The sequence below is a fragment of the Macrobrachium nipponense genome, chromosome 30 (assembly GCF_015104395.2).
Source record: "Macrobrachium nipponense isolate FS-2020 chromosome 30, ASM1510439v2, whole genome shotgun sequence".
NCBI lineage: Eukaryota > Metazoa > Arthropoda > Malacostraca > Decapoda > Palaemonidae > Macrobrachium > Macrobrachium nipponense.
In genome coordinates this window covers 52,207,316-52,220,226 of record NC_087218.1, presented here as the reverse complement: position 1 = coordinate 52,220,226, position 12,911 = coordinate 52,207,316, and the positions used below count along the sequence as shown (strand labels likewise).

General features: G+C 37.2%; 1 long non-coding RNA gene across 1 annotated transcript in view; it reads right to left on the bottom strand.

Annotated features, from left to right (window-relative positions):
• LOC135202070 (uncharacterized) overlaps positions 1-12,019 on the bottom strand; it is a 74,001-nt gene extending 61,982 nt beyond the window's left edge. Inside the window, exons 1-2 of the long non-coding RNA XR_010311673.1 lie at positions 11,861-12,019; positions 5,406-5,523 (exon numbers count right to left, since the gene is read on the bottom strand). This is a non-coding gene — a long non-coding RNA (uncharacterized LOC135202070). The remainder of the gene's footprint in view (positions 1-5,405; positions 5,524-11,860) is intronic.
• Between the last annotated feature and the right edge of the window lie 892 nt (positions 12,020-12,911).

Here is a 12,911-nt window from a genome sequence, read left to right as displayed (position 1 = left end):
ACTCAAAGGTCATACTGAAACCTATCAGAGGACTCTCTGATATCTAACTAGGCTCATCTTGAAGTTCCCCACAGAGGACTTAACAAATAAGCCCATTTATAAAAATCAAGAATCAGCATTGCCTTGTTCTGCAAAGGACCACCACCGATAGCACCACATGCGGCAAAACAGAAGCCCAGGTAACTGAGAAATACTTTAAGAGTAGATCACGAATGCATATGAACGTCTAGTACCAGTAAGTGAGAGTACGCCTTGTTACCCAAAATCTATAGTCAACCTGGTTCATAGTGAATTCGCCCCACTACTGTGCATTTATGGGTCGTGTCTAATTGATCTTCGTCGATCAAATTTTGCCAAAACATCGCATATGGATCGTATTTTGGAAATAGCTATTTGAAACCACAGCCTAATTGGCAAAAATATGCAGTGATGTCTAATTTTCATAATTAAGACACTTATCAGAGTAAATAAAAAAAATTTAAAGGGAAACTTAGCTAAATCTAGCAGGCTTGTACATAGAGGCTAGTATAACGTCATTACTAAAGACCCTCCCACTCATTAGTCTAGTCAAAGTAGGCAACAACCCTAAAAAAATTTCAAGAACTTGTTTTATGGTGTTGATTTATTCTTTTATGTGTGGACATTAATGCAACAAAAGTTCACCAAAATTGGGGTACCGGATATGGGTCAAAATGACGTCATACAAATATGGCGACTAATGCTTCCTATCACCATATTTCACATTTACCCTGCATCATCTGATACTGAATTATTATGCATAATGTAACAATGGCCATTTTGGCATTGACCACTTGCATGAGAACAGTACTCTAGCCCATGCTTTCGACAAGTACAATGGCGTGTGTTACAAACACCAGAACAGCTACAACAAATAATTTTCCAGGAGTGTTTCTGGTGTAGGTGCAGTGTCAGTCATCACTGTTGCTACTTTGTTGGTTTGTAGGCTCCACCCCCATTTAGTGACGTCCATATCATCACCCTTGCCCATCCATTGCATGACCTGGAGATAACTTCTCAGAGAATGATACTTTGTAGCCGAAGATGTTGGAGGCAGTCGTTCAGGTATCACAAAGCTTTTTGCGCACTCCCTTTTTTGCGAAGACGGTTATATCTGACAGCAGATAGGTTGTCCTCAGGTTTCCCATTGAACAGACACCATGAGTGCACACCCAGAGTCTACAATAATATCCATGTCTTGTCCAGGTGTAATAAAGATATTTGCACATCTTTGCAGGATTGGATCACCTTTAATCATCTTTTGCAGAGCAGACTGCTTTCAATTCCAAATATCCTGGAAATACTGTCGCATCCTGTGAATGCATGCAGAAAAGGCAAACTTTGACAGATCTCGTTACCAAGAACTTGCTTTATGACCTTTATGTCATACACTACAGTAGGACTCCCTTTATCTAACCTGAAGCAGATCTTTTTACCATCACTGGGAGATGCGTAATGAAGCAGAAGCACTAACAAATCTGTGGCCTCACCTATGAGCATAGTAGATTTTTTCAGATGACATTGACACTGCTTTCCTCACAATGTCCAAGTCAGCATCTCCCATAGCATGTATCACCTGACATCCTCTGATTTTTATGCAATTGACAATCATATGGTTCAGTGTGTGTTTGTTCTCGTTATTAGAAAGGAAATCCTCCATCTTTCCAGTGAATTTTGTTTCAGTGATATTCACCTTATGACCGTCACAATTTTGTCTTCGTCGCTGATGTGTACTGTCCTTTGTACCTGGACCACCACTGTAACCATCAAAGACTATCGTAGCCTTACCATTGTGTTTCACTGTGAATGCTGCGAAGTCGTTGGCAATGGAGGTGTAGGTCCTTCCATCAGTGGTACTATCAAAGCCTTAGGGCACACAATATTCGCCACCTTTCTGCAAGTGTCTTTGCCAGCAAATAAATGTTGGAGCAAGCATTGCAAGCTTGATGAAATGTATTCTATCGCAGATTGTAGTTCTAGGAACGAAATATCAGGATATTGGTCGAGTGAAGGTGTGATCATTGACTTAATGTCGTTCTTAATCAGTTTAGCCGCAATCTGTATGATGGCTCTTTTCTGAGCCTCATCATTTTTTGGCAGGCTAAAAGTCTCTCAGAATACTATTGGTTTTCTCACGAAATGTTACAGAATCATGTATCCCCTCTTGCTCAGCAATGAATATAGATTCCCCCAAATGCTTTACCAGTTTTGATTTTAGGTACTGGTTACCATAGGCCACAGAATCTGGCTGAACCAGATGTTCTGCCATTTTCTTAGCAAGATCATCCACTGTCAGTTGTTCCTCATCATTTTCTTCTAAGAACGAACACATTCTGACGAAGGCTTGCTCTTTGTCAGAGTCCTTTGGTCTTCCAACATTCCGTGGCTTCTTTTCAAGTGGACCATCTATATACTGCAAAGGAATGGCCCGTTTTGTGAGAAAATTGATGTCATATGACCGATGGTACACACTCAGCAGCATGAAGATCCTTTCCGAAATACTCAATTCTACCACGAACATTGAGTGCCCATTCGCCATTACGATCCTCACAATGTGGGAGGATTGTCTCCACAAATGAATCTGTTTTGACAGCTGAATTCATGAAAATCGGGACTACAGGGCGATTTTATTACCTCTGCCACAGAACAAACAGTGTGATTTGCTGTTAAAAGGTCCAACAGAAACGCACTCTTTTGAGGTTGAGGTGGCTGTAGCTTGGCTTTCTTGAACAATTCTATTTGCTTCTGGTTAATATAGCTCACTCTACATCTTTTATGCACTTGGGTACTAGCAGCGACCACAATACTGTCGTCTCTGTCAATGGTGGCCTTTTCACCAATCACCACAGTCACATCATCTATCTCACAGCCACATAAAGGACAATTTCCTCGACTAGCCATTTTCTCATGTTCTGATATAAAAACAGAAATTAATGTTAGTAACATCTCAAAGCTGGAGTGGCTGAATGAAAGAAAAACTAAATGAGTGCGTGTACCTACAAATTTTACCTCATTGCAGGATGACATAACATTATGACTGCACCTATAAACTTCTTATAAGCCTTGAATAATGGGGTAAACGTTATTTATACATTTGTAAAATCACTTGTTCACTGAAATTACCACTTATCAAAGTACGGAAGAGCTAACTGCCTTCCTTGCCGGAATATTGGGTGTTTCTAGTGGCAGAGGCGGCCATCAACCACGACGCCATTTTTACCCATTTTCGATAACCCAATTTTGGTAAACTTTTGCTATATGGTTATTTACACACAAAACAACAAATTAATACAATAAAACAGTTTCTTGCAATTTTTGGGGGGTGATGGCGGGTTCAGGTCATATTTTGACTGGACTACATTGATACTGTAGTGACGTACGTTACTAGACACCCCGCCCATATACTTTATGAATGAAGACTCAGATGTTGGTAATAGTAGTGACAGTAGTATATGGAATTCTTTTATTGTTTCACACATTCAAACTCCCAAGTAGAGTACAATTAAGGAATGGGCATTAAATGAGAATATTAATTTTGTAATACAGTTCCACGGCGCAATCCACGTTTCTGTTGATTTGAAATACGCACCAAGTCTCGAGCAGTCCCTGTGAAAACCATTGTTACCCTGCAGTTTCAAGGATATGTGAAGCATCGTTCCGATGCTCGCGAAATTTGCCAAACGGTTTTAGGATCTATGTGGATAAAGACCAGTGTTTAGCCAATGGATAAAAATGCATTATTTTACATACTTTGTTTTTCCTATGCACACGGCCACAAAGTGTTGATAATGATATTATTAACCATAATGATAATAATTACATTAATATTCATTACTGTTATTATCATTCTTGTTGATATTATAATCATCATCTTAAGTGTTATTATTCATACTTCGACATCAGGGAAGAGGGTGAAAGAACATATATAAATACATATGCCGTATACATACACATATAGAGAGATATGGTACATACATAAATGCATATACATATAATGCATAAAAGAAATTTATAGTATATATTATATATATATATATATATATATATATATATATATATATATATATATATATGTGTGTGTGTGTGTGTGTGTGTGTGTGTGTGTGTTAGGTCAGTAGAGTAGACAAGTTGTTAAAAATGGTCGTTGCAGCTAATCAGTGAGATAGTTTATTAGTCAAGCAAATTCGGCAATTGTTTATTCTTGGTCTGGAAAGTTAGTAATACCTTGATATAAACAAAATATTTGTATATAACTTTTTCATACTCGTCATTCTAGTATAATCCCAATAAAGGTCACCTTTGTCCTCTAGTCAAAATCGTCTGGTGTTTGTGTTTCCCCTTATTAACCACTTACCCGTTCATAATTAGCATATGACCCATAGGATTCTTTATTTGTTGCATACTGCCAAAAAAAAAAAATAAATAAAAACACGCAACACGAAAGCAGTCTTGAAGTCATGAGGACAATTTGTTAGGCTTGTCATAGGTAAAGCAGCAGTCACGTATACCCTGGCTTTGACCATGCGATCGGCTGCGTTCGCCTTATTGTCGGCGATGTTTACTATTATGTAAGGTTACCAGGTACAATAGGGCAAAATATCGTACCAACCACCTCTAGGATTGTATTTCACCAATTACAAAAGTCTTCTATAGCTGATAGTCATTAGGTAAATAGAAATAGTGTTATAACTGCTATGTATTCCTATATTCAATAAAACTGTAAAATGAAAATAGTGACATTGCCATATGTATATTTACCAAATCCCCTTACTATAATATTGTCATATGTATATATACTAAATTCTTATTCATTACCGTGGTATCACTAATGGAAATCAAAATATTATCGTTATTCTCAACAGTGATTTACCTAGCCTTTCCTTTAATACTTATTTAAAAATGTTCAATATTTGTGACTCACATTACTTGGAACCCTGGTACTACTACTGATGTCATAGTTCACGTCACTTCTAGCCTGTCTCTGGGTGCCTACTAAATTTAGCTAAGTTTCCTCTTATATTTCATTGATTTACTCTGATAAGTTCCATAATTATCCACAGACATTACTGCATATTTTTGGCAATTAGGCCGTGGTTTCATATAGCTATTTCCAAAATACGATCCATACCAGATACTTTGGTAAGATTTTATCGACGAAAATCGATTAGACACGGCCCTGAAATGCACAGTAGTTTCAAACGTAATTAGATTACCTGCGGACGAAAATTAACATTTCATTCTTGTTGGACATGGCTATAGATATACCAATGTCAATATTTACTTATGTTCATTTTAGATAACCTCTGTACACTAAGATGTAAACGTTAATACATTTAAGTACCAACAGGAAAATTATAGTAGTATAAATCAAATTGAAATAACATTACTCTCCGATAAGCGTAGTTTTCATTCTTCTTGGCAACTTGAGACTGTCGAGATGGTACCAAAACATCCTTAGGACTTTACTCAGTGTAGCAATCCTGCTTAAGGTGACGGTACACAACCCTGAAATAAATATTAAAGCCATTATTCAACGATGGACTTTGGAAAATAGATATATAACAGTTTTATTCTCAAATAGGATGTACACCCATTCTTAATCTATACACAGTTACTTCAGCTTAAGCTTAGGCCTGGAAACTCAAATTTGTTTGTGGCAGTTTTAGCCGTTTTTATGTTCAACTTAATTCAGGTGCTTTCGAAGAGAGGAAGTTTATATGTTAGTTTAACACCCTTTTAGGGATGACATCTGGTGAAAGCACATTAATTACATTATATATGACGTTAAGAATATATAAACAGATTTAGTATCGTGTAAAAAAAAAAAAAAAAAAATGCTTAGGTTTGGTGTTTTCCAGATGTTTCTGGTATTTCAAAAGTCTGCGGTGGTTTTCGTGAGTTTCCAGTTACAAAAATTACATAGCTTCAAGTTCCATCTATTTAACTGAAGACAAGTGTTCAGCTACCAGCCTTAAAAAAGTAATGCATGATCAACAAAATACACATTATTAAGGCCATGCCAAAACGTACAAATTGCTTGTATATTCCATTTAAGTTGGGAATTAAGAATTTTCAGCCCGAATACTTAGACGAGAACAAAATCGGTTGAACACAAAAGATAAGAGTTGTTTTGGCCACAATTTATATTCAGCAAAACATAATTTGGTGAACCGTATAGAATCCTGTACCTTTCGTATCTGTGATTTTGATGAATTTCCAAGGTAAATTTTTAGTTTCAGCCAAATTTGGAAAAATGCAATAAAAATATATTTGTTGCATCAGAAATAGTGTGGTTTTCAATGAATTTAACGTTTATTTTGACTGCAAACCAACCGATTTAGATATTTACTATGTATACCCGAGTTCATCCCACCAATTATGGGGGACACCCTTTGGGAACCGGGGTTTTGGGTGGGGGAATGGGGGGGGAGGTGTTTGGGGCATTGAATGATATTTGCAATAAATGAATAATTAATGTTCCAGCACCCCTCCCCCATACCCCTAACTAGGCCTACCGGGGGGAGGGGGGTAGGGCCCCCCAGCGACCCCCCCTTAAAGCCACAGTAATTTTCAGGGCACCAGAGAACCTAACAAACCCCATAACCTACCTAGGGGCCCCACCTGCACCCCTACCTAGGCCTAGCGGGGGGGCTCCGCCCCCCTGCGACCCCCCTTAAGGCCACAGAGATTTTCGGGGCACTACCGAACCTAATACAAACCACCTAACCTTACCTAGGGCCCTGTACCCCTACCTAGGCCTAGCGGGGGGGCTCCGCCCCCCTCCCCCGCGACCCCCCTTAAGGCCACAGTGATTTTCGGGGCACTACCGAACCTAATACAACCACCTAACCTTACCTAGGCCCTGTACCCCTACCTAGGCCTAGCGGGGGGGCTCCGCCCCCCTGCGACCCCCCCTTAAGGCCACTACCTAACATCCATCAAACCAAATCCAAAGTGATGGTACTGCTGTATACATCGTTATACTACCACCATTATAATATACTCTATAAATTATGAAGCTTACCTTAAACTGTTGGTTGATAAAAATGTGCTGGTGCTTTGAGGGAAAAAACGTGAAGCCGTTGCAGGTTCCCTGACATGCAACTTAAAGTAGGAAGTGGGCCAGGTACCCGACGACCACATTGCACTGGAAACAATCGGTAGGAAAATCGAAGGTCTGTCAAAATTAATGCCAGAAGGGCCAGCCACTCCTCTGCCATAGGTACAGGAAGACAAAATGCCGTTTTTTGCTTCATTATTCGAGTATTCAGTCAAACAAGGATACCAGTGGACACTAGACAGGTAACTGTATTACTCCGCTGAAATGCTAGTGAAACTTAGTTTTCGACTCAAGTCATTCGTAATTGGTTATGAAACCCATGACTCATAACGATGTCACACCTCTCAGCCAATAATGAGTAACTGGAACTGCTTTTGTTTGCGTAAGAAAGTAAGTTAGAGGGCTCATTAAAAGTAAACATTACCGTAGAGGAAACACCTCTCCCGACTTAGGAAAAATTCAAGGTAAAAACTTAATCTTTTTTTTTCTCTGTAAGTATGCATTAGCGACAATAATGTATTGAGAAGAAGTGTTTTGTTATCACGTGCTTTACTCGGGAAAAATATCAATATAATAGATTTCCCATAATGGTTGAAACTAAAATATTACCATTTCCAATTTTATGAAAGTTTTGATGTCAAACGTGTATTTATATATGATGAAATTGGAGCAGTCCAGTGTTTGTTACAGTGGATAAAATCCCCAGTCACATGAGCAATTCATTCTGCTTGCACCAACCTGGAAACCCTCAAAAACAATATCTGAATTCTGCTGTTACTATTTACCAAAAAGCACAGGGCTTAAGTCATCAATGGTAGCTTAACAAATTATAGGCCTACGTCATCCAAGGTAGCTAAACAAATTATTAGGCCTAAGACATAAATGGTAGCTAAACGTAACAAATTATTAGGCCTAAGTCATCAATGGTAGCTAAACATAATAAATTTGTAGGCCTAAGTCATCAATGGTAGCTAAATAAATTATTGGGCCTAAGTCATCAATGATAGCTAAACAAATTATTAGGCCTAAGTCATCAATAGTAGCTAAACATTAACAAATTATTAGTCCTAAGTCATCAATGGTAGTTAAATCATTAGGCCTAAGTCATCAATGGTAGCTAAACGTAACAAGTTATTAGGCATAAATTGTCAGTGATAGCTAAATGTGGCAAATTATTAGGCTTAAATCATTAATGGTAGCTAAACGTAACAAATTTGTAGGCCTATGTTATCAATGGCAGTTAAATGTAACAAATTATTAGACCTAAGTCATCAGTGGTAGCTAAACGTAACAAATTTGTAGGCCTATGTTATCAATGGCAGTTAAATGTAACAAATTATTAGGCATAAGTCATTAATGGTAGCTAAACATAACATTAGTGGGCCAAAGTCATCAACGGCAGGTAAAAGCAACAAATTATTAGACAAGTCATCAATGGTAGGTAAACAAGACAAATTATTAGGCCTACATCATCAATTGCAGTCATCAGTGGTAGCTAAACGTAACAAATTTGTAGGCCAACGTTATCAATGGTAGTTAAATGTAACAAATTATTAGGCATAAGTCATTAATGGTAGCTAAACATAACATATTAGTGGGCCAAAGTCATCAATGGCAGGTAAAAGCAACAAATTATTGGACAAGTCATCAATGGTAGGTAAACAAGACAAATTATTAGTCCTACATCATCAATTGCAGCTAAACGTAATAAATTATTAGGCCTAATTCAACAACGGTAGCTAAACAAATTATTTAGGCCTAAATCAACAGTGGAAGCTAAATGTAGCAAATTATTAGGTCTAAGTCGACAATAGAAGCCAAATTTAGCAACTTATTAGGTCTAAGTCAACAATGGAAGCTAAATGTAGCAAATTATTAGGCTTAAGTCAACAATAGAGGCCAAATGTAGTAAATTATTAGGCTTAAGTCAACAATGGAAGCCAAATGTAGCAAATTATTAGGCCTAAGTCAACAATGGAAGCCAAATTTATCAAATTATTAGGCCTAAGTCAACAATGGAAGCCAAATGTAGCAAATTATTAGGCTTAAGTCAACAATGGAAGCCAAATGTAGCAAATTATTAGGCCTAAGTCAACAATGGAAGCCAAATGTAACTAATTATTAGGCTTAAGTCAACAATGGAAGCCAAATGTAGCAAATTATTAGGCCTAAGTCAACAATGGAAGCCAAATGTAACTAATTATTAGGCTTAAGTCAACAATGGAAGCCAAATGTAACTAATTATTAAGCTTAAGTTAACAATGGAAGTCAAATGTAGCAAATTATTAGGCTTCAGTCAACAATAGAGGCCAAATGTAGTAAATTATTAGGCTTAAGTCAACAATGGAAGCCAAATGTAGCAAATTATTAGGCCTAAGTCAACAATGGAAGCCAAATGTAGCAAATTATTAGACCTAAGTCAACAATGGAAGCCAAATGTAGCAAATTATTAGGCTTAAGTCAACAATGGAAGCCAAATGTAACTAATTATTAAGCTTAAGTCAAAAATAGAAGTCAAATGCAGCAAATTATTAGGCCTAAGTCAATAATGGAAGCCAAATGTAGCAAATTATTAGGCTTAAGTCAACAATGGAAGCCAAATGTAACTAATTATTAGGCTTAAGTCAATAATTGAAGCCAAATGTAGCAAATTAGTAGGTCTAATCATCAATGGTAAGTCAACACTACAAATTATTAGGCCTAATATATCAATGGTAGCTAAACGTAAAGAATTAGTCTTAAGTCATCAATGGCAGCTAAACGTAGCAAATCAATAGACTAAGTCATCAATGGTATGTCAACATAAAAGATTATTAGGACTAAATCATCAATGGTAGCTAAACTTAAATTAATAAGCCTAGCTGTCATCAATGATGACTAAACGTAACATATTAGTAGGTCAGAGTCATGAATGGTATCTAAGGCAAAAAATTATATTAGGCCTACGTTATCAATGGTAGGTAAACATGATAAATTATTAGGCTTAAGTCATCAATGGTAAATAAACGTAAGAAATTATTAGGCTTAAATACTTTGAAATCTGCAGTAATCATCCAAAAGAGACACTTGAAACAATTTCTGACGAAAAACCACCTTGGACCCAGAAATCTCATAGAGGCTAAGCTTAAGAAACCGTGAAAGTCAGATGTGGGAGCTTTCTAAAAATGCCCCTGTTATCTCCTCCTGTAGTATAATTTCCAGGTGAATGCGCCGACTTCCATGAATATACGTAAATATACAACCAAAACAAACTTTTGCAGTCAAGAGTGTTCAGTGACAAGGGAGAATCAGAGCCTTAAAAAATCCAGTGTAACCTTTTCTTCCTCTGTGGCTCAAAATAGTGATTATTCACTCTTGACTTTTTTTTATACTCAAATTATTAAGCTACAGATTCCAATGAATATCTAATTCACTTTAATTATATGTAAATTTATCTGCTGTGGCCAGGATTCTAACCTACAGTGTACCAAAATACAAGGAAATGGTTGATTATACATTTGTCCCCCAACATCAATTCAGCTTTCTAATTTAGACTCAATAGAATGAACCCAGCGCTGTTAAAGAGTTAAAACTGGATAATTCCAGCATGCAGCAAAGCTTATTAACTAAGTCTACAATGCGTGAATATGTGAAGCCATTAGGTACAAGTCGAATTCCTCAGATTTCTTAGAATACTCTATTCACACATGCAAAACATTTCGTGATCGCTAGTAAAGAATATATTAGTAAGAATCCAGAACAGCAAGGGGCCTGCAACCATTAGGAGTAAGTTAGTATTTAATTTTCTTTATACCACTGTTAGTCATTCATTCACTTTAACATTTTGTAAGATAAAAATAAAATGCAGAAGTAAGCTGCATCCTGAAGCCTGGAGGTCTAATGCCCACATAAACCCGTGTCTGTATTAGCACTAATTCAATACAGTCTGGTCAATGTTCGGGTTTCTCACGTAAAGAGCTAGCTAGCCTGCCAAGGAAATTTACATTTAACAAAAGGGGAAAAATAAATTGTCTTAATGGCTATTGCCAACATACTGTCTGACAACTGTTCAACCTGATAACAGTAAATGTTCACCCTAGTACCGCAACCAGTCCCATGAGCACTGTGTTGAGTGCCAGTCCAAAGGGAATGATTTATATGAATATATAAAACAATAACAATAACTTCACAATTGATTTTTGGTATAATTTTCGCATTAAACGTGTTAAGAGAGACATAAGAACAATATAGAAAACCCCTGTGGTTTTAGTCCCGCCCTGAAAACCCTGGTTTTCCAATGGGGTCCCCCTACCTATTATACAGTGGGGGTTTGGAAAGCAAAACCTAGTACAATCTATAAAAGTAACATACGATTCAATAACTGGCTTTATTAAAGCATGCCTTAATGAATGGCCTTATTACAAAAAAATACAAGTCAAATACATTTCCACCTAAAAGATATCCTTCACAAACCAATGATAAATTACTAAAAAGTAATCACTAATGCAGCACCACAGTTCGACCTGCTATACTCGGCTTTGAAGATGGACCTATACATTTTCACCCTGAATTAATTCAATCCACAGCTAATTACGCGCGTAATCAAACTTCATATACCTAGTTTTATTTGGATTTAAGAGGACGAGCCACGAGGACCTCAGCCTGCAGCAATTCCAGGAGCATTAAATCTCTACTCGGCAATCGAATTCAATGGGAAACGCTAATCATATATACTTATTGGGGACTGAACGGAAAGCAGTTCAAAATATTAACCGGGAAAACTATGTTAAAACCAATACTTACAAGTATATTTCTTGAGGATGTGGATCAAATTAAGTAGATGGAGTGTGTGCACAGGATACCCAGACGTAGAATCAACACAGTAAACAAAATTATAAGTCGAATCGTGTTTAATCGAGATTTTGGATTGAGAAAACCGGCTACCCTACTCAGTCCTGTCTACACTTATGCTGGGTCACACATTCACGTAATCACGACGGCGTATGCCCACGTATGTGGATCTTGGGCATCATCGCGGTGAAATGACCTTGAACAGCTGGTAAACAGGACACGGGCTACCGGGACGTAAAGCCAGCGACGTAAATTGCGCCGCAAATGTACGCGCAAAGAAAGCAAGGTCGGACATCTACCTGGAACTTACGCCGATCAACTTCACGTCAAGACCACGCCCACCGTTGTGGGGCTGTGCTGTTGCCAGGGTATGAGCACATTACTACAGTTTTTAATTTTTTTATTTTTATTCTGTTTGAATCCGCGAAAGACATCTACAACACAGCTGAATATTACAGTTGAAAATTATATGCACACAAAATCGAGATTTATTATCATTGAGAGAGAGAGAGAGAGAGAGAGAGAGAGAGAGAGAGAGAGATTTACCAAGATATATACTTTCTAATTGTACAACAAAAACATTTCAGTAGACGCAATTAGAATAATGGTTTGTAAATGAGCACATCACTGATATATTACCCACCCCTTTCTGAATGATATTTATAGCAATAACCAAGTAACCAGTCGACAAGGAATACAATACGTAGTTTTAGGAATTATGATTTATGAACGCTTTGGGAGCTCCTAAATAAGATTAGCACTAGAATTGTCTTGCTTCGATTTTACCATTCAGACATACACTTACTTATAAAACTGTTGACTATGGGCGATTTATATTTAAGCGATATAGAATAACATCTAATAACTTATCAAACATTCTTAAAAATAAATAGGAATTCTACCTATTCAAGATAATATTTTTTTAGATGTATATAGGAATTCCTCTTAGATATTTACATTATTTGTTACACCATTATTGTAAGACTGCTATTCAGAAGAAATA